General features: G+C 39.8%; 1 long non-coding RNA gene across 2 annotated transcripts in view; it reads left to right on the top strand.

Annotated features, from left to right (window-relative positions):
• Window positions 1-18371, top strand: part of LOC135417113 (uncharacterized) — a 76482-nt gene extending 58111 nt beyond the window's left edge. Inside the window, exons 2-3 of one of the 2 annotated variants that reach the window (XR_010431902.1) lie at window positions 11603-11690; window positions 17913-18371. This is a non-coding gene — a long non-coding RNA (uncharacterized LOC135417113). The remainder of the gene's footprint in view (window positions 1-11602; window positions 11691-17912) is intronic. The other variant, XR_010431901.1, reaches the window with a different exon arrangement.
• The last annotated feature ends 138 nt before the right edge of the window (window positions 18372-18509 follow it).

The following is an 18509-nucleotide window of genomic DNA, read 5'->3' on the forward strand; positions in this document are numbered from 1 at the left end:
AAAAGATGAAAATTCAATATTTCTTGTACTAGCCATTACAAAAAACTCAGCTATTGTAAAATGAAATAAATATATTTCGCACCTGTACTGCGCAGATCAAAAAGATAAACCTAAAGAAACACTTTTGATACCGACAGATTTATGTTATCTACCTACTTAAATAATGGAGAGTGGAGTTTGGCCCTCACTGTACCCTATTGTAGCACGGTTAAATTTCTGCACTGCATATTAAAAAAAAAAAAAAAAGGCTAGATTTTAACAGTTTCCTTAAAAAAAACCAAACAAACAAAAAAAACCCAACACAACAAACCTATAAAAGTGAAGCTGATTTTATTGGTTTTAGAAAATAACTTGAGATACAAAGAGCCAGATTCTGATATCTGCTCTCCTGCTATAGTTCAGGGATTAGATGAATGGTCTATAGGAAGGCATGGGATGAATTCTGCTGCCAATTACACATTTGTGCATTTGGAGTAATTCTAAGGAAGTAGTGCAATTTAAAACTGCAAATAAATATAGGCTCAAAATCAATTTCTTCACTTACCTGCCAAAATTGAGTTCAGGGTTCAACATACGCAGCACTTTTTCCATCTAAAGAATTCATAGCACTTTACAAAGGTGAATTAATATTACCCCCACTTAGGAAGCTGAAAGACTAAGACAGACAAGTGTATTGGACAGAATCCATAGCAGACTGGGCTAGAGATTGAAGATTGTGTTTTTTCGGATTTGTTTTTTCACTCCTGTACCTAAGTTCTGAAGGAATGCTGGGAAGACTAGGAAGAAATACCTATAATATGGGGATGTCACCCTTTCTTTCTCAGCATGATTTTTTAAAACCAGTTTTATACAAAAAGAGGATGAGTGTGTGCCTTATTCACCCAAGTAATTTTTTTGTTTCATACATAATGTGCCCCAATAGTTATCCCCAGGTGCTGAGCTTACAGCTTCTACTTGGTCAGTGATAAACTACAGTCCAGTTTGGTAGTAATAGTTTGGTAGTAGACTTAATTACTTGGCAGTATGCAGGTAAATTTAATTTTTCCCTGAGAGAACTTGTACTCCTGGGCCATATTTTGTCAGCAGAATCAGCCAGGAAGCAGGAAGCTTGATGGAAGCCTGTTTTCTGTGGACTCTGATGAAGAGTCCAATGGGGGATGCTATGTGAGCCCCGGAATTTCTCCCCAGGATGTGGTCAGTCTCCTCTGCAAACTGTCAGAAAAGGGCAATCTCACAATGATTTCACCCTGTAGAGTACACTTCCTTACATTAGACCAGTTCTTAGGTGATGATTTCTCCATCCTGTGTGACATTTCAGTTGGTAGATCTGACTGAGACATTCTTCTTTTTTTTTTTAAATTCTCAAGCTGCTATCAGTGACTGAGGTGAACATTGGCCCCTCTAAAGCACCAGTCTACACAGTTGTGCTGACTCCATCTATCAAGAGGTCAAACACCAGTAAGGTAAAAAGCACAGCTTAATGAGATGAGCAGTTCTTGTAGATTAGTAGTAGAGCTTCATGTATGAATACAAAACCCAGATGCCAGCATGTAGTATCTTTTATTTCCAGCAATTTCACTTGTTATTTTTCTGTATTAGTTAAGCTTTTGAAGTAGGGTGCTAATTTGATTATTTCCATATTATAAAGGACAGATGCAGAGATTAGATTATTTTAATTTATATTAAACGAAGTTGTAATGCAAACTGCATCATATCTGGCAATTGTTAGTTATGCTGTAGAGCAACAACATAGGGAACTCCATAACAACTCTCACAACTTATATGCAATGGAAAATATCTTTTTTTTTCCAAACAGGCTTGTATCCCAGCGTCAGCAAACCACACCTGCCCTGACTTGAAGTCACCTGTTACCCACACAGATGTTCAGATAGCTTTAGTCTGCATTAGATATGGAAATAGAATTTCCCTTCCATTTTATTTTAATGCTTACTTTAACAGAGGCATCAGAAAATACAGCCTAAGGTCTACTTGCCTTACATCTGGAAAAATAAAAACACATTTCTGGTATTTCTGAAATTATACAAAAATTATTAATTAATAATAATAGCAACAACAAAATATAGAGCCATCATTGTACTTGACCAATTGGTTAAGCTATTCTTGCTTAATGTGTGCTTACCAATGTATGAAAGGCAACAAGAACAAGACACCGAACATGTCTGAGGATGGCTTTACATTGGTGGATGAGCATTAAATACCGACTAGCAGGTGATCTAAGAAGTGATCTAGGCAGAGGTAAGGCAGAAGAGCAAGCAGGGAAGAAAGAGGGGAGAGGCTTGATAGGGCCAGGAGGAATAAGAGCTGAGTATGAGACAGTGTAAATTCACAGCTCTGCAGAAAGGGCTGAAAGAGGAAGATTCATTTCCACTATTTCAGCCACACTCAAATCCTTTTGTGTATTCTCCCTGTGATCATTTTTGCATTCAATTTGCCCTGACATGAGGACAGCTATATGTGCCGACCTTCACAGTAACTTTTTGAGTACCTCACACTTGAAGTCAGGGAAAGGATTAGCATTATACAAGAAAGTGTTACTAAAGCCAAATACAGCTCAACTACTGATTTCTTGCCAATATTAATCCATTAATTGAAACATTCTTGAAAAATTGCTGTTATTACAAGAGATAGATCTGACTACCTGGAATCTAAACAGCCTATGGAACAACGACAGAGGGAAAGATTTTGTTTTGTTTCCTCAGCTGAAACAGGGAAGCAGAATGCTGAAATAATTGGTCCAAGTGGTGAGAAAGAGAAATAATTTCAGAACTAAAACTGCTCAACAGATCTAACATTGACATCTACTGACGGTGCCAATTTGAAGCACGCAACATTAAAAAATAAAATGCACTTTAAAAAATAAAATTTAATAGCCTGATTAGAAAACCATAGAAGTGAGGGGGCAAGATAAAATTATGGGAATCTTTTCATGATCTTGATTTTTGCCTTAACTTTGACGTAGACCAAAAAAAAAAGAAAATGGAAATGGAGCTTTTCTTGTTTTGCTAAGGAAGTTATTTGATGTTATCTTTAGTAATCCTAGGAAAATCAAAGTTAATTTCATTTAGCTATTGTTTGTTACAAGGTTTATGACATAGTATAATGAATTTCCAGACAATAACTAATTATTACTAATTACTAAGAAGTAAGTCAACAAAGATATTTTCCTGTTTACATTCTTATCAGACTGTATCAAGACCATCTGCATTTTCAAGTCCTGTATCCCAAGGGATAAATAATTTGTGTTGTTCATCGAGTATACACATGCAAACATGTCATTTGGATTTGATGCACATTTACAAAACAAGAGTTGGAGAACTTAAATAGGAAAACAAGCATTAATATACAGAAAGAAAAGCCTAAACATGCAGTCACAGCAAACAGGAAAGTAAATACTTCAATGAAACAATTCTGCAAAACTATTGTACTTATTTTGTGGCATCAGTGTTTGTATGCAGAAACTGCTCTGGGTGTATAATTTCTATTTGCTGTTGATCTTTTCACAGATGTCCACCCCAAGAGTGTGTGTGCTTGTGCACACTTGAGCCTGTGTGCCTTTGTGTGAGACAAGTGCTTTGCCCAGTTCTTGTCCAAGCTGCAGAATTCAGGTCTGGATTTTGGAAGGGAATTAATAGCTACCTAAACTGGACATTGAAAATATTCAAGTGTGCTTATGCTTTAAAGATTTAGAGCTGATGAATAGCAACATGCTTGCTTTCTGTGCCCCCCCATTGTCATCAGTGAGCAGACTGGTCTCACTTCTGCTTCTTTCAGTCTCTGCTCCTTCAGAAACTGCCCTTGGCAGGATCTTTTGCCACAACTACAAGGATTTTGTCCTTCTCAGTAGGCTAGGATTCTCAAACCCCAAGCTCATTTTCTCTCTGCTGTTGTTTTCACATCCCAGCCTTGTACCTTCACTCTCGTATGTTGCTGGAATGAGGGTGGTAGTGATGAGAGTATTTTCTAGTGCACCTCCGGGGTTTTGGTTTTTTTCTTTCTTTGCTTTCCCTGATTTTCCTGGCTTCAGAAATGGATGGCTCAGGAAAGGGCAAGGCATGTTGGAGGACAAATGCATGGGAAGAGACGTTTCCTAGCAAAGGCAGTCAGAGCTACTGGTAGACAAGCCTTGCCCCACCTCACACCAGAGAGGCGCTGCACCTTCCCTGAGCACACAGGAATCTCCCTGTTTCCCCTTAACCTTTGGAAATGAGATCCTTATCTTGCAAGTCAGAAGAATGCCCAGTCTTTGGTCTACAAAAGGCACTGCAAAATAATTTTCAAGTACTACACTGTTCCCCTTGCAAGAGTCGGAAGTGTGAGAGGCCATTGAAGGTCACTTAACTTTCCTTTAATTTATTTTTGCTCTGTCTATGGCTTGTGAACTTTTGTTCTATGGATGCATTTTAAATTTTTCAAAGTCTCCTAGCATAATAGGATCTGCCATCTTTTGGCACTCTCCAGTACAAAATAGTAGTTGATAAACCGCTCTGCCTGGACTGGAGACTGTCTATGTACATGCCTTTGTATATGACAGCCCATCTAGCCCCCCCCCTCCAGCCTGTGTCCATGGGGATGCAATCATGGCTCTCTAGGAGCCAGCAGAAATTACTTGTTTGTATCTGCTGATCTTTGATTTGATGACAGTGTTTGTCTGTTTAATGAAATCACAGCATCTGTGAAGCTTAGCTACAAAATGATTGTTTCTTTTCACCTTCATAGTGCCCATAATTGGCTTGAATTGTGACTTATGTGAGCTACATTATGTTAAAAACACAGCTAATTCAAAATGGAGTGAAATACCCTTTTTAGCTGGTGGATCAATATGGCTCAGTTGAGTAAAAATCCTTGGAGGGCTAGCGGGAGATTATGTGTCCTGAAGAAGTAACAGGCTTCCTTGTGGCAGTGAGAGCTAGTGTGCTGATCACTGCAAAGGCTTGATTAATGGAGTGATTAAAGCAGCAGAGGGTTAGTGCTCTGGCAGCTGGGGCATAGGAAATGGGCATGGAAACTACTGGGAGAGGGGAAATACACAGCTCCAGAATCACAGGGCTGACTTGCCCTAGCAAACACTTTGATGTTGGAGGTGGGGAAGGATGAAACACATCAGGCAAAAAGAAAAAAAAGCCTCCCACCCCCCTTCCCCCTTCCCAGCCTTATGCTTACAAGGGAAAGCCCCTGACTTTGGCTCACTTAGCAGAAGGCAATAAAGCTTCCTATTATGAGGCTTTCTCTGATGTATCGTAACTGGTCTCAGGCTCCAGAAATCTGATCCCTCGGAACAAGACTTACAGTAGATGTTAATAAAGTCTCTAGCCCAGCAATGCTGTGAACAATGCCCTGTATGGGCCCAGGAAAACTTGAAATTCAGACACATTCTTTATTCTTCATCATTCAAATTCACTGTTGAAACCCTGTTTCTTTTTCCTAGGCTACTCCACTTTTAAATAGAGGTGAGTAAAGCTCAGTCTACTTGTGCTTAAGGAATTAATTCCCCCAAAGCTACAGGCTGAGAGCCAACTTCTTTTTTTGGGTCCTTTGCAATGGCAACAAATCTATGTGTGGTTGTTTGAGTTGGTCCCATTAAAGATAAGGATCATCTGCAGAGCTGGAACCTGCATCTGGAGTCAAAATTCCCAAGGCTCAAAGGGTTTACATCAGATGTCTGGGAATGGAGCCCTCCTCGTTCGCTTTAGACATATGATCTAAAAAAACTTCAAACTTGTAACTCCTTTCAGATTAACCTCAGCTGTGAGAAGTCTGAGGATTCACATTCTTGGCTTACTTGTGTGACTTCTCCGAGCTTCAGATCACCACAGTTGATTAGAAATACTTTCTTTATTAACTTTCAGCTCCTGTCTCATGCATGAAGGTTAATACCTGAGAATATCCTTAGAGAAGGTACCTTGTATTTAATAAACGAAGACTAGGATGGGGCATGAAAAAGGGAATAAAATTCACCATCAGTCCACTAGAGGGTAGCTCCTCTCAGAGCACAGCTGAAAGCCTTCAGCCCAGCCCAAGAAACGGCGTGCTGGGCTCCCCTGAGCGTCGCATGACGTGACAAAGCAGCACTAGTAGTCTTTCTCTCCTCCTGTTACCCTCAGTGAACTCCCATTTCTAATTTAATAATCTCAACAAAACCATCAAAATTCTATAAAGACTTTCCTAGAAAAAGACAGGAAATTATCACCTGAGAACAGCACGCATCTGAAATAGTTAGACCTTTAAACAATAGACAAATGACCACTAAACAATGGCATTTAAATATATAACCTGGATTAACAAGTTCAAGTCCCCTAATTTCATATCCCTGGTATATTATTTATAGTATTTGTGAGTTACAAACATTGATATGAAGGAGATAGTCCATGTGCATTATGTGGGAAGCATCTACATTATATATAATGCATAAAGAAATCTACACAGCCTTCAGCGTGCCAGCTGTTTCTATTTATGACACTGAGTTATTCATGAAATCCAGGAAGACATTTTGTAGTAAAATATGCTACCTGCTTCCTTTTAAACTGCTGGAGCTGTCTGTCTGTCTTGCTAAATAATTAAGGGAGCAATGCAAAATTAACTATCACATTTCAATCCACCTTTTCCCTTCATCAATTCTTTCTTGGAAGAGGAGCCAGAAACTAGAGAAAAATATGACTCACAGGGGCTGTTTAGGTGTTGCTGTCATATGTACAGAAGGTAAAGAGAATGATAATATGCCTTTCCTTGTCTGTAATAGTGTTCACTCTAGCAAACCTTTCTGCATGTTACAGTAGAGTAAATGGGGTGTTTAATTTGGGATTCAGTGTAGTCTGGAGTCAAGGTGCAGCAGTTTTATTACAGAATACAATTTTATTGAAGGCTGAAGATTTAAATTCCACCATACATACATGGAAGTTCTGCTTTGCAGTTACAAGCTAATACACACACACATACACACATGCAGAGTTCTTGTATGTTAAGCACACTCTCTGATTTTTGATTTGAAGGAACCAGGGGATTATGCCATATTTCTGCGTTTTCTAGTGCACTGCGAAACCTTGTTAGAATGCAGGCTCCTCCAGCCATCAAGGAAAGAAAACACATGCACACATTCAGAAGGAGCAAGCGCTATGTTTCATTTCCTCTTTAGATTTTTGACAGTACCCATAATGTCTCCAGTTCATGACCCTCAGAAAGAAGCTTTTGGGTTTGGAAAATATTTTCTTTGTTTATCTTTTTTCCCAGCAAACATATCATAATCCACCCCCTTCCCCTAGAAAGGTGCTGGGATCATGTAATCGTTTCTCCTTTATTTAGTTTAAATCTTAAGACAGAAGTCTTTCAATAGAACGATTTTCTGGCAAGACCACCATATGATGTGTATATTTGGAAATCAAATTATTTAGAATTATGACCATGTCATCAAAATAAGCCATTTTGAAATGCACTGCTAGCTCTCCAGATTGTATGGGGAAAATTGGATAACACTTGGCTTGAGCGCTTAGAAGTCAGTAAAATCAAAACACTGGGGACCGTTTCATTTCATTTTCTTCACAATACAAGCCCACCTCCGCCCGCGCGGGGGCTGTGGGCGGCGAGCACCCGGGGGGATCCCGAGCCCCGGCCCCATCCCCGGCCCGGCCCGCGCAGCCGCCAGGTGGTGCCCGCAGTTTAAGGACATCTGCCCGCTCCTCTTTTCCCAAAGATTCAGAGAAATAAATAGCACTTGAGCGGGAATCCTGGCGCAGACAGGATATTTAACACCCGCATATCAAAAAACGTAAAGCTTTTACCTACCCCGGTACAATAAACCTGGCTTTAAGAGCCTTGTTATTCCTAGATTTAATAGCTTAGTCATTTCTTTTTTCTATTTACAACCCTTACAATCCAAAGAGAGAAAAATAATATTGTTGTGCAGACCATAAATACAGTTGCTGTGGATCTATTTTATATGGGGGAAACTACACATAGATTCTCAGCTACAAGTGTATTTGTGTACCATCCCTGGTTACCCGCACGCTGTGAAGCTGCTTTCTCTAACGTGCTACAGTAGCTGAGTACCTGGGTGAAAGGAAATTGTTTCTTCACGGACAAAAGAGGATGCTCATCCTGCTGTGGGTAATCACAAGCAATTTCCATTTCGTTAGCATTTCCCTAACCCTCTCTTGCGGTGCTCTCTGATAGCTAGCTGGTGGTAGCCCAAGGTCACTGCCTGCTTTGGCTGCTATTTTGCCAGCAACATATTTACGCTGAAGTGTGGAATAAACTGTTTGTATCCAACTGTTTAAAAAAAATGAGGCTGAACACATCTCTTATGGAAGACCGATACTAACAGTCAAGTATAAATTCCTTTATTCGCATATGCACATAGCTTAAGAATGAGCTTATGCCTAGATCTTGCCAATGACCTCAACCTTGATCTGGAGGGACCATTTATTCACAAGCAAAACATTCATTCTCTGTACAAACTGGTCCTGAGACCTGTGTGACATTTGGTCCTCTATTAATAAACACACAAGACACAAAATTACTGTGATTTTGTCCTCTTAGCATTTGGGTTGTACGTCATGCACACAGCACTGTGGATACTCCTGAGAAACTCTAAATTAGAAATTAGCATTTAGTGGTTTTGTAGGTCTTACAGAGGAATTACGAGCAGTAATTCCTGCTCACAGAGGGCTGTGAAAGCACAGGGAAGCAGGCACAAAGGCAAGCACCGGCGAGAGAAGATGGCCTTTTTTTAGCCGGGGTGAGGGCATTTTTCATGACCACACAATGAGCGTGCACGATGAGTGTAATGCAGGTCCCTGCTCATCAAAATCATAGGAACCACCATTTTGCAGTCCACATGTAACAGCAAGAAAATGGTGGTTCAGAACGGCCAGCACACCCGACAGCACCGGAGTTCCTCTGCTCACTCAACAGCCCTGCTCTTTTTTTAATTATTATGAAATGGCAATAGATTTTAGATTAGGAATGAGACAGGAAATGAGGGGAAAATCCTATGTGCATCTGGAAAACACACAGGGTAAAAATTAACCTTGAAGCTCAAAGAAAACAATGTATATATACATGTGAGACCAGCCTCCATATGAATTTTCTAATAAGAGTAAGGCATATCTTCATCTTAAAACTCTAGCCAGATTTAACACAATATGTGCTGCTGTGTTGCTGCAGAAGCCAATGAAATATTTTTTAAAATAAAGCTGTATAGCAGAAATAATTACATTCAATTCTTAGCAGAAATTAGCCTGGCACTGCAAATGATAAACCCTGCTTTATAAGAAGGGGACTTTTTAATACGATGATTTGGCAATTTGGAGGGATGGTTATTTTCATTTTAACAGGCCTCTGCTTAGTGTATGTCTCCCTAGGGATGTAATGAAGGTTAACAACTTACACGTGGGGAGAAGGGATTTTAGTGATTAGGGAAATGGCAGGCTCCAGTTTATGTGAGCATATATGTGACAGAAAAAGAGAGATTCCTCCTCGTTTCAGACACAGCTGCACAAAATGCATGTAAATGTGAAACTTTTCTAGGGAAAAACCCATATGCAATATAGACAATAGTTCACCAGGCGCTTAACTGAATGGAAAATACTGGCCCTCGGACTCTTCACTGGTGTCAGATCAGGTGTCAAAGCAGGGAGGGATAGTCCACTTCCACCAGTGCAACAGCGTAGTCTATCTCACCAGAACTCTTGTCTTGACAAGATCACTTTTGGGCTCAAGCAATCATGACTGGCAACTCAGAGAGGCAGAGCTTAACCTCTTTCTTTTGTATATTCCAGTAACATTTTTTCATTGACCTTCCTATGTATTCCGTGAAAACTGAATTCAGATCTTAGAAGAAATTCCAGCTGAATTTTTTACTGCAGTGTTTTACTTTATAAGATTTGTTATTAAATTACTTTATAATTGATTTGGTATTAAACAGCAAATCAGAGCTCTGCTTTCAACCAAAACCAGCTGTCCACTTACATTTCTGTGCATTCTTGACCCAGTGTGACAATTACCAGGGGAAAAACATCCCTTTACAATATTGAATGCAGCCCTGTGCCTGGACATTCAACAATATTCATTGGCCTGTATAATTTAAACAAGAGCAGTTTGTTAGCCTAATAAATCCAAGATTTGGGCTGAAAAATAAAGGTGCTGTCAATAATCCTTTAGCCAGATAATAGAAAGGGGATTATGTGATTATTCTGTCAAAAAATTAGGTTTCGAGCTTTTAATTGGCATCATATCCTGTCATGAGTCTGTAGGGTTTAAATCACAGTCCACCATGTTAGAGTGAGAAGGAAGCCTAATAGTTAATCCTTTCATCCAAGAGCCTGTGGGGTTTTTATGTGAAGTCCTAATTTCTGTTAAAATACTTCCAAAGAAAGACAACAGGAAACAGTAAACATGGCAACACCACAAATATATTTCTGACTATTTCTGTCAGCGTTCAAAGAATAAGTTGTACGGGCTGGAAAGGAAACTGCTGTATCATTAAAACCCAAGCAGGCTCAAACAGCCACCCTTTTGTAAAATGGCCCCTCTCCCCACCATCTCTCATAAATCTTGTTTCAAACTCGACTAAAGTCATGGATTGACTTTGCTTCTTGCAGTAATGGCTTGAAACTGTTGTGCATCACAGCTCGGTGTTCAAAGGGAATCAGAAGTATTTAAAAACAACTTCTGGTGCAGGATGCAATTATAACTGACAGCCAGATGTCTGCCCTGTCTGGTACAGCAAGCCTGGAAGAGATTGCAAATGGTCTTGAGACCTTTGGATCTAAACACTGCATCCGAGTGAGTGATACACAGATAAACAACAATACCACAAATCACTGACACCAGCCGAGGGGTTGCTGGTACTGATAAAGATTTTAGATGTCGGAAAGCAGCTGACCCTTCCACCCTCCCCTCTCTTATTTTTAACTGCACCAAAACCAAAGTAACTTAGTGGAAAAAGGCTCAGACCACAAAGTGTGTTTATATATCCACTGCCAGAAGTTCATCTTGTGAGGAGTCTCCTAAGCAATCATTCAGTTTACAGAGGCTAACTGGACTGTAGTAAAAGATATTTGATATTTTGATTAAATTATACATCTGGAGCATTTGCAGCAAGATCTATAATACAGGGTGATCCCCCCAGGTGTATTACCAACTAAAAACATTTTTAAATAGACTAACACTAAAAATGGACCCTCTTCTCTCTCCACAGTCTGAACCGATTATAAAGTACAAGAGGCGCTGCTTTGATGTCAATGTATGTTTCTTGTAGTACTTGCAGGAATTTTTAGAGATCTCTCTCTTCACAAAGCATCCTACTTTGTGTATCTTACATGAGGCATGTAAACAGACCTACTGACTTGGTAAGAACAGGTTTACATGGGGAGTACACAGAGAACTGTACAAAGCTTTCAGGAAAGCAGCACTTATCTTCATATCCCTTACTAATATTTACTATGAGACCAACCAACTAAGAGGCTTTAAAAGTGTCATTGATTTTCCATGGGCAGTGGGTCAGGTCCTGCCTGGTTCTGCTGATATTTTTAAAAGAATGTGCTGTTAAACTGACATACAATCACCATAACATAATGCTAGCCTATAGGGGAATGGCTGATGGTAACAACTTGAAGCAGTGAAGACGTGTGAATAATGTGAACAAAATATAATTTAATTATTCAGACACTTTAAAAGTAAGTATTATATTTGATATGCCTTTATGACCACCTTCATCCTGTGATATTGTCACTGTCTTTAAAATATCTGATATCTGATAAAAAGTTTATCTGGTTCGAATTATCTTCTGTTTTGTAGTAGGATTTATAGAATTTATGGGGAAAAAAAAGAACAGAAGCTGTGCAGGAGGCATTTCTTTCTTACATATCAGTGAGAAAATTCACTGCATCACTTTATCACAGGTCTTCAGTGTGTCACAAAGACAGGTCTGTGCAATATTATTAGAATGAAAGATAAGAGACTCCATAATACAAAGATGTCATCAATGATGGGAAAATTCCAATTTTGAAAGAGGACTCCATTCCAAATATCAAGCTTGAAGGATTTAGTATCTTGAAACATTTTTCAGGTTGGTTCAATGTCATTGTGATAAAAAGGGTGTCACTTAAATCATAGCGACCTGATGTGCAAAGTTGTCCTGCTGGATGAATTGATAAAACTTCTGCTCACAGAAGACTCATTTCAACTAGTCTAAAAACTGACCAGACCCCTGCACATTCTTCGAGCTAGACTTGCTTTATAGACTTTGTGGTGAAGGAAGACCAAAACACTTCTTTGTAGCTTTCATTCCCCTTCTGGCTCTCTATCCCTCCTGTTTGACTCCCATTCCCACAAAAGGCACTGCTTATTTGGACATCACCACATTCACACAGCAGGAGTGGCATTGCCCTGTAGAGGAGCCATAGGAGCGAGACTGGGCAGTGGGGCATCAGCTCAGGCACTGCTGCAGGACTGCACTGAACAGCCTGCAGTGCAGACATGCCCTAACACACCTTCAAGCCAAGAGAAAAGGCCCCAAACTTATGCTACATCCCAAGAAACTGCTACATTAGTAGAAGTATTAGAGCATTGCAAACCACATCTTTTTTTAAGCATGAGTGAAGACAGGGCCCTAGAATTCACCATGGGAAATAAAGAGTTGCCAAGAGTATGGATGTGAGAGGAAAGACTGTCAGGTTTGAGTCTTCCGGGACAAGCCAGATCACACAGAGGGAGGGACCTGGGGCCTAGTGTGGGTGATATTTGGCCAGCATTGAAGTCTGGGGAATAATTCATGAAAATATAACATATGATAATATGTAATTCAAGAAAGCCTCTGGAGTCTTCTTTAAATCAAACTAGCACATGAACAAGTGCTGAGTTTTAAGCATTCCAGCTTCTTCAAGTTTGTCATTTTAATAAGCTTTGAATGGTCACATAGCCCAAATCCATCTGTGTTGAATTTTATTTTGTTTGTAATAATTTTTTAAGCTAATGATTACTGTGTAATATTATGTATGGGACTCTTCTTGGAGACAGTCTTTATTTATATGAGAAACCTTTAAAGAGCTACTGCCAGTGTAACACGTTCATTGTTTCAGTACTTCTAAATGGTATTTTAAGATCCTGGTAATTCTCATTGACATGGGAGATATAAATATCTCCTCACCTTTGCCTCAGAGTGCATCAGGAAAGCAATACACACAGATCAAGAGAGAGAAGAAAGCATTCAAGCTGTATTAGCCCTCCCTCTTCGCTGCAAACTTCCCAGCAGCATGGCTGGGACTATGCAAGGAGAGAGGGAGAAGCAATGTGATCTGAGAGGCCAGGGTGGGCTGCAGACAGTCTCCGTAATGCTCTCTTAAAGGCAGAATTTGAGTCAAAAAGATAATGTTTGAAATTGTCCCCAGCCACCCAGAGGAAAACGTAGCTTCCTCTCCATCCCAGAGCAAAAGGGAGAGGAAAGCCATTGGCCCAGGTTTTCCCATGCATGGCCTGCTGTGCAGCTGCTGCTCCTGAATGCTCTAACTCCTTGACACCAGCATCATGCCGGGCCACATGTGACACCCCAGATTAATCCCTCTGCCATAGCTGCTCCTGGCACCCACTTGCCCGTGAGACTCGGGTGTTACGTATCCTTTCCGTAGGGGGTCATTCCCTGCCACACCATGTTTTACACAGGAAGGTGAGGGCAGTTTGCTGACAGAGATTTCATGATGCCTTACCATCTGTGCTCATGGGCTAATCTGGTTACCTGAGGGGCACAAATTCATCTTCCTCATTTGCCGCTCAAATCTGCAAAACCTTGGAGATATCGTTTAAACTCACCAGGATATTTCAGGCAGGTAAAGATGAAATAGAAATGCAGATTCTGTGAGAACAGAGCAACTAGAGGGATTTCCCTAGGGACCTAAACACCTTCAAGACAGTTTCTCCTCTGGAAATTGGTTATAAAGATAATCCTGTCCTCAGCAAGTTGCAAGGTGCTGCCTTGCGAGAGTAACCACAGCAGCACCTGGGCAGCCAGAGATTTCCCAGTGGCTCTGGGAGCACCCTTGCCATGTTTTTTCTTGTGCCCATGCTTCACGTGCAGAAGGCATAGGGTAGATACAGGGGTGTTAAATAACATAACAGACCCTAATCACTAAAAGGTCAGCAGGATAAGTACAGAAGTTTGTAGGATTTTCCAGTATAAGGTGGGAAGTTGTCTAGTTGTGTTAGCTGATTATAATTCCTCCAGCTAAGAATTGCACCTTGGATTCCTCATAGTTATTCTGAGTTGGATGTTTCAAGGTGGTCATGTTAGACTCTGTTTCTCTATTGCTATGATTATCATTAGTAAAGTTGTCTCTGTAAGTTGCCAGGAAAGAGACAGTAAAAGAAATTCTAACATTTTCTTGAGAACTAACAATGATAGAGACATGTATATATATAAATATATATATATATGGAGTGAAAATAAAGGAGAAGAAAAATGGGACTAAGCTAAAATAACAGAAAAAGATGAAATTATTGCATAACTACCACTCAGCTTAAGAACTTAAATGACATTGCATTATAAAAAATAACTAAGTTCCTAAGCAAGAAAGCAAATCCCAAGCTCTGTTTCAAGAACTGTAAATGCTATAAAACCCATGGTCTGGACCTGCTGCTTACTTCCCAAGAAGGATTTCTGGGCTTTCCAAGTTACTGCACTCATCAGAGGAAACTGGGGGAGCCAGTTTGTACTTCAGATGAGAGTTCAGAAAGTAAACCCAAGGATGTGGGTAGTATTGAGTTAGATAGGACTTTCATTGATTGAATAATCTATAGCTGCAGAAAGTACAGCTATTTTTCTACTGAGTTTGACTTATCTGACTTTCTTCTGAGGAAAGCTTTTATAGGGTACATCTATCAGTTTGGACACAGAGGTGCAATACTCATTGGCGTATGTCCATTAAACTATAATAAAACTACAATATAGGTAGCACTTCAACTGTCTTATTTTTATATACTTTAAGTTTATATCATTATCTTCATGTACTTTTATTCTTTTATACATCTGCAGCATAGTAATCTTTGCAGCAGATAATTACATGGGAAAGAAAAGGATAGAGTTTTGATAGGAATGTGTGTTTTTCTCAATTTGAATGACCTAACCAGGAGCTCCAGCCTTTCTCAGAAGCCACAGCTCCCCAAACTTCAGGAATTTTATTAAAAATTCATGAGACAGGTTTATTAAACTTTGCTGTTGTTTTCTCTCTTCCTATGAGCTCCCTAGAGTGGCCTCACTGGAATACCTATCTTGAAAGACCCCGTCACCTAGGCATTAGGCACTCATTTGGGATGTGGCAGATGTGGGCTCCAGTCATGCTCTGGTTTACAGAGAAGGCATTGTCTTATTGTCTCCTGAATACCAGGGGAGTATGTTAATATCTAATCTATAGGAACCAGGTCTTCCTTCTCAAGTAATAACAACCAAACGCCCTGAAAATGTTTTCATTGCTTTGAGGGACCCTTAATTTTTGTTACATTTTCTCCTGATTTGGGAAATGGCAGCTTTCAACAAGCAAGTGATTTGCCAATCAAAAAATAAAAGCAACAAACAGCCCCAAAAAAGTACCTATTGCTTGTTTTGTCAGCAGTTTTGCAAAAAGAAAAATTAAATACCTGATTGAGGTCCCTTTAATAGATTTCAGAAGAGAGTGTACTCAGCTTTCTGGTTTCAGAAACCTCAAATTTGTTTTCAGAAAATTGAATGGGATTTAGCTGCACAAATCCCACTCTTATCCATAGGACTTCTGTGGCTAAGACACAAATGGCTTTTACAGAACATCTTCTCCTCTTTAGTTAAAGACCTCTGGGTTGATTTTCATGCTGTTGGCATGTTGCATGTAAATAAATTGTTAAACTACTATTGTTCATACATCACTCTATAGCATACTGTAGTCCAGCTTTGTGCTTTGATAATATGATGTTGTTACAAAGTTTGTAGGCAACTGCCTATTAATAACTAGTCATGACTGCACTTTTAGTCTCATTGTGAACAATGGCATAATTTCCACTGACTTGAATAGGTGTAGGGTTATGCCCGTTAAAATGATTAATATGTATCTTCTCATGTTCACCAGAGCATCAGTAGATTTGGCAAGGTACTGTGTGCCAAGAGTACACTGCATTTCACTAGTGCACCTGCCTGATGGGCTGTTGAAGAGAATGACTGGGCCATGAACAGGGGTTAATGTGTAAATACAGGAACAAGAACATCCACAGGTTTCTCCATTGGCCAACGTTCCTCCTTCTGCTGGCCATCCTTGGTGGAGGGGAGGGTCTCAACTCACATAACTGCCCTGACAGTGCCTGTTGGGGTCTGAGGGACCTCTCTTGGGGGTGACATTGGTGCATGCTGGGGACAGGGCCATCCCTAGTCATGCTGCTCCCTTGAATTATTCCACCAAGGTTGTTCTCTTTCAGCCAGGACTAGCTTGTCAGCCTTGCACACCTCCTGTAGGCGCCAGCCCAGGCCCAGTTACTGAATCCTGCCTCTCTGTTTCTGTTTCCGTGATGGTGGGAACAGCTTTCTCAGGCCTTTTCTGATGTTCCAGGAAAAAACTTAAGCCCCTGGGAAAGGGTTAAATTAGTTAGATGCTTCATTGATTAAATAATGTGTGGCATGTTTACATATTTATACTCAAAGCATTTCCAAGTTTGCCCTTTCTCTCAAAAGAACAATAGCAACCACTCCTCTTACAAAGTTAACAGTTTCCAGTCCATCACTTCTTTTACCACATCATTTCATTCTGCAGGTTTCCAGTTTGATTGCTGTTAAAGGTTTAAGAAGTTTAAATTGACCTTGACCTGTAAAAATGTGATTTACAGTAGATGATATTGTTCTGGAAAAACAAAACTTCTGTCCTGAAGCTAAACTGCATTTAATGATTTATATTACTTCTCCTGGGCCAGATTCTGCCATATTTACAAACATTGTATGTTACTTTAACTCCTCCGGAAGCCCCATTGATTTTGGAGGCACTCTTCCAGAATGAGGTAGATTCACAATATGAATAAATATGCAAACATGTGGTCCACTAATATATTGTAATGATTTTGAAGATAAATTCTTTGATCACTTGTCTTCAGGTCCATTTCTGAAGTCCTTGAAATTATTCAAGCATATTTTAAAACTACACAGATAGTGTCTGTTTTCTTTAATAGAAATCCCTATTGGCAGTATCACGAAATACATTAGAATATGGTACATGTTTGTGCTGGAGGAAAAAAGTCCTCCTCCTACTTTGGAAATTATGAGATATGTTCTTTTTGCAGACTTTAATGGGGTAGGGTTAGAATCACGGGGAATTAAACAATTAATAGTAAAATTGTGAAAGAATATCTATCTAGTATCCCCGTGAAGCTTGAAAGTTTGGAACAATTTGTGTTAAAGAGATAAAACTGGCATTGAAGTGTTCCTGATGTTATTGCTACCTTTTATGTTTTTTGGCATAGTCTTTAGGAAACAGCAGAGAAAGGAAAATATGAAATTGAACACAGAAAATTTAATTATAAAACAAAGCCACCCACCTTGCTTTCAGGGTCAGGAAGTATAATCGCCTCCTTTTGACGCAAGAATGAGTTTAACAACATATGTTAAATGAACAATTATTTAAAATAAAAGGAAATTGCCTTAAAAATAGCTGCAGGATCTTAGGCTATAGCACCACAGCAGTGAAGAAAAAACAGCCCATTGTGGGAGAAGAGCACATGCACAAATGAGAGAGCTCCCACAACCCTACCCTTGCTAAGACAAAAGCAAAACACAGAATACTCTAAAATCTCTCACTTGTATTTGATCTCCCCAGCTTGTTTTGCTTCTGATTTTTTTTTAATGTTTGTTTATTTTGGTCTTTCTTTTTTCTATTTATTTATTTTTTGGCTGCAAGACTAAGCCATAATGCCCAGAGCCACTGTTTGCTGCACAATGGCACGATGACATCGGGTGTTTTCCATAAATTGTGTTTCGCTGAGTGTCGCAAGCAGTGGAAACACTAGAGCAAGCACGTCAGCGCTATATGCACACCTAAGAATAAAAAGAAAAGAGCTTTTTGCACCAGAATGAATCCATTTTTCGTGAAAACTCTGGGAGTCACCTGACTGAGCCCGGAGCCTCCAGGACAACACAGCACCAGCCTGCAATGGGAAAGAAATTAAGCAGGGCTGCCTTCGCCTCGCACATGCCTTTTAGCCTGTCGACGCGTTGCCTGTCCGTATCCCTCACAGCGCATCTGTAGAGCCATTAAATTGGATAATCCCTCTGGCCTTTGATACATTTCTGGACATGATTATTTCATTACTCGCAGTATATCAGTAGGATCATAATAAAAAGGACTTCTGACAACCTGCCAAGAGTTTTGTGGCCTTGTAAACACAAAAGTGCTCTAATAAAATTTTATTAAGTGTTAAAAAGTCATAAAAAGTGAAATAACATAAACTACAAAATTTACTGTCCTCAGCAAATGCTGAAAATATCGTCCATAGTA

Source organism: Pseudopipra pipra, chromosome 7 (genome assembly GCF_036250125.1).
Source record: "Pseudopipra pipra isolate bDixPip1 chromosome 7, bDixPip1.hap1, whole genome shotgun sequence".
Lineage (NCBI taxonomy): Eukaryota > Metazoa > Chordata > Aves > Passeriformes > Pipridae > Pseudopipra > Pseudopipra pipra.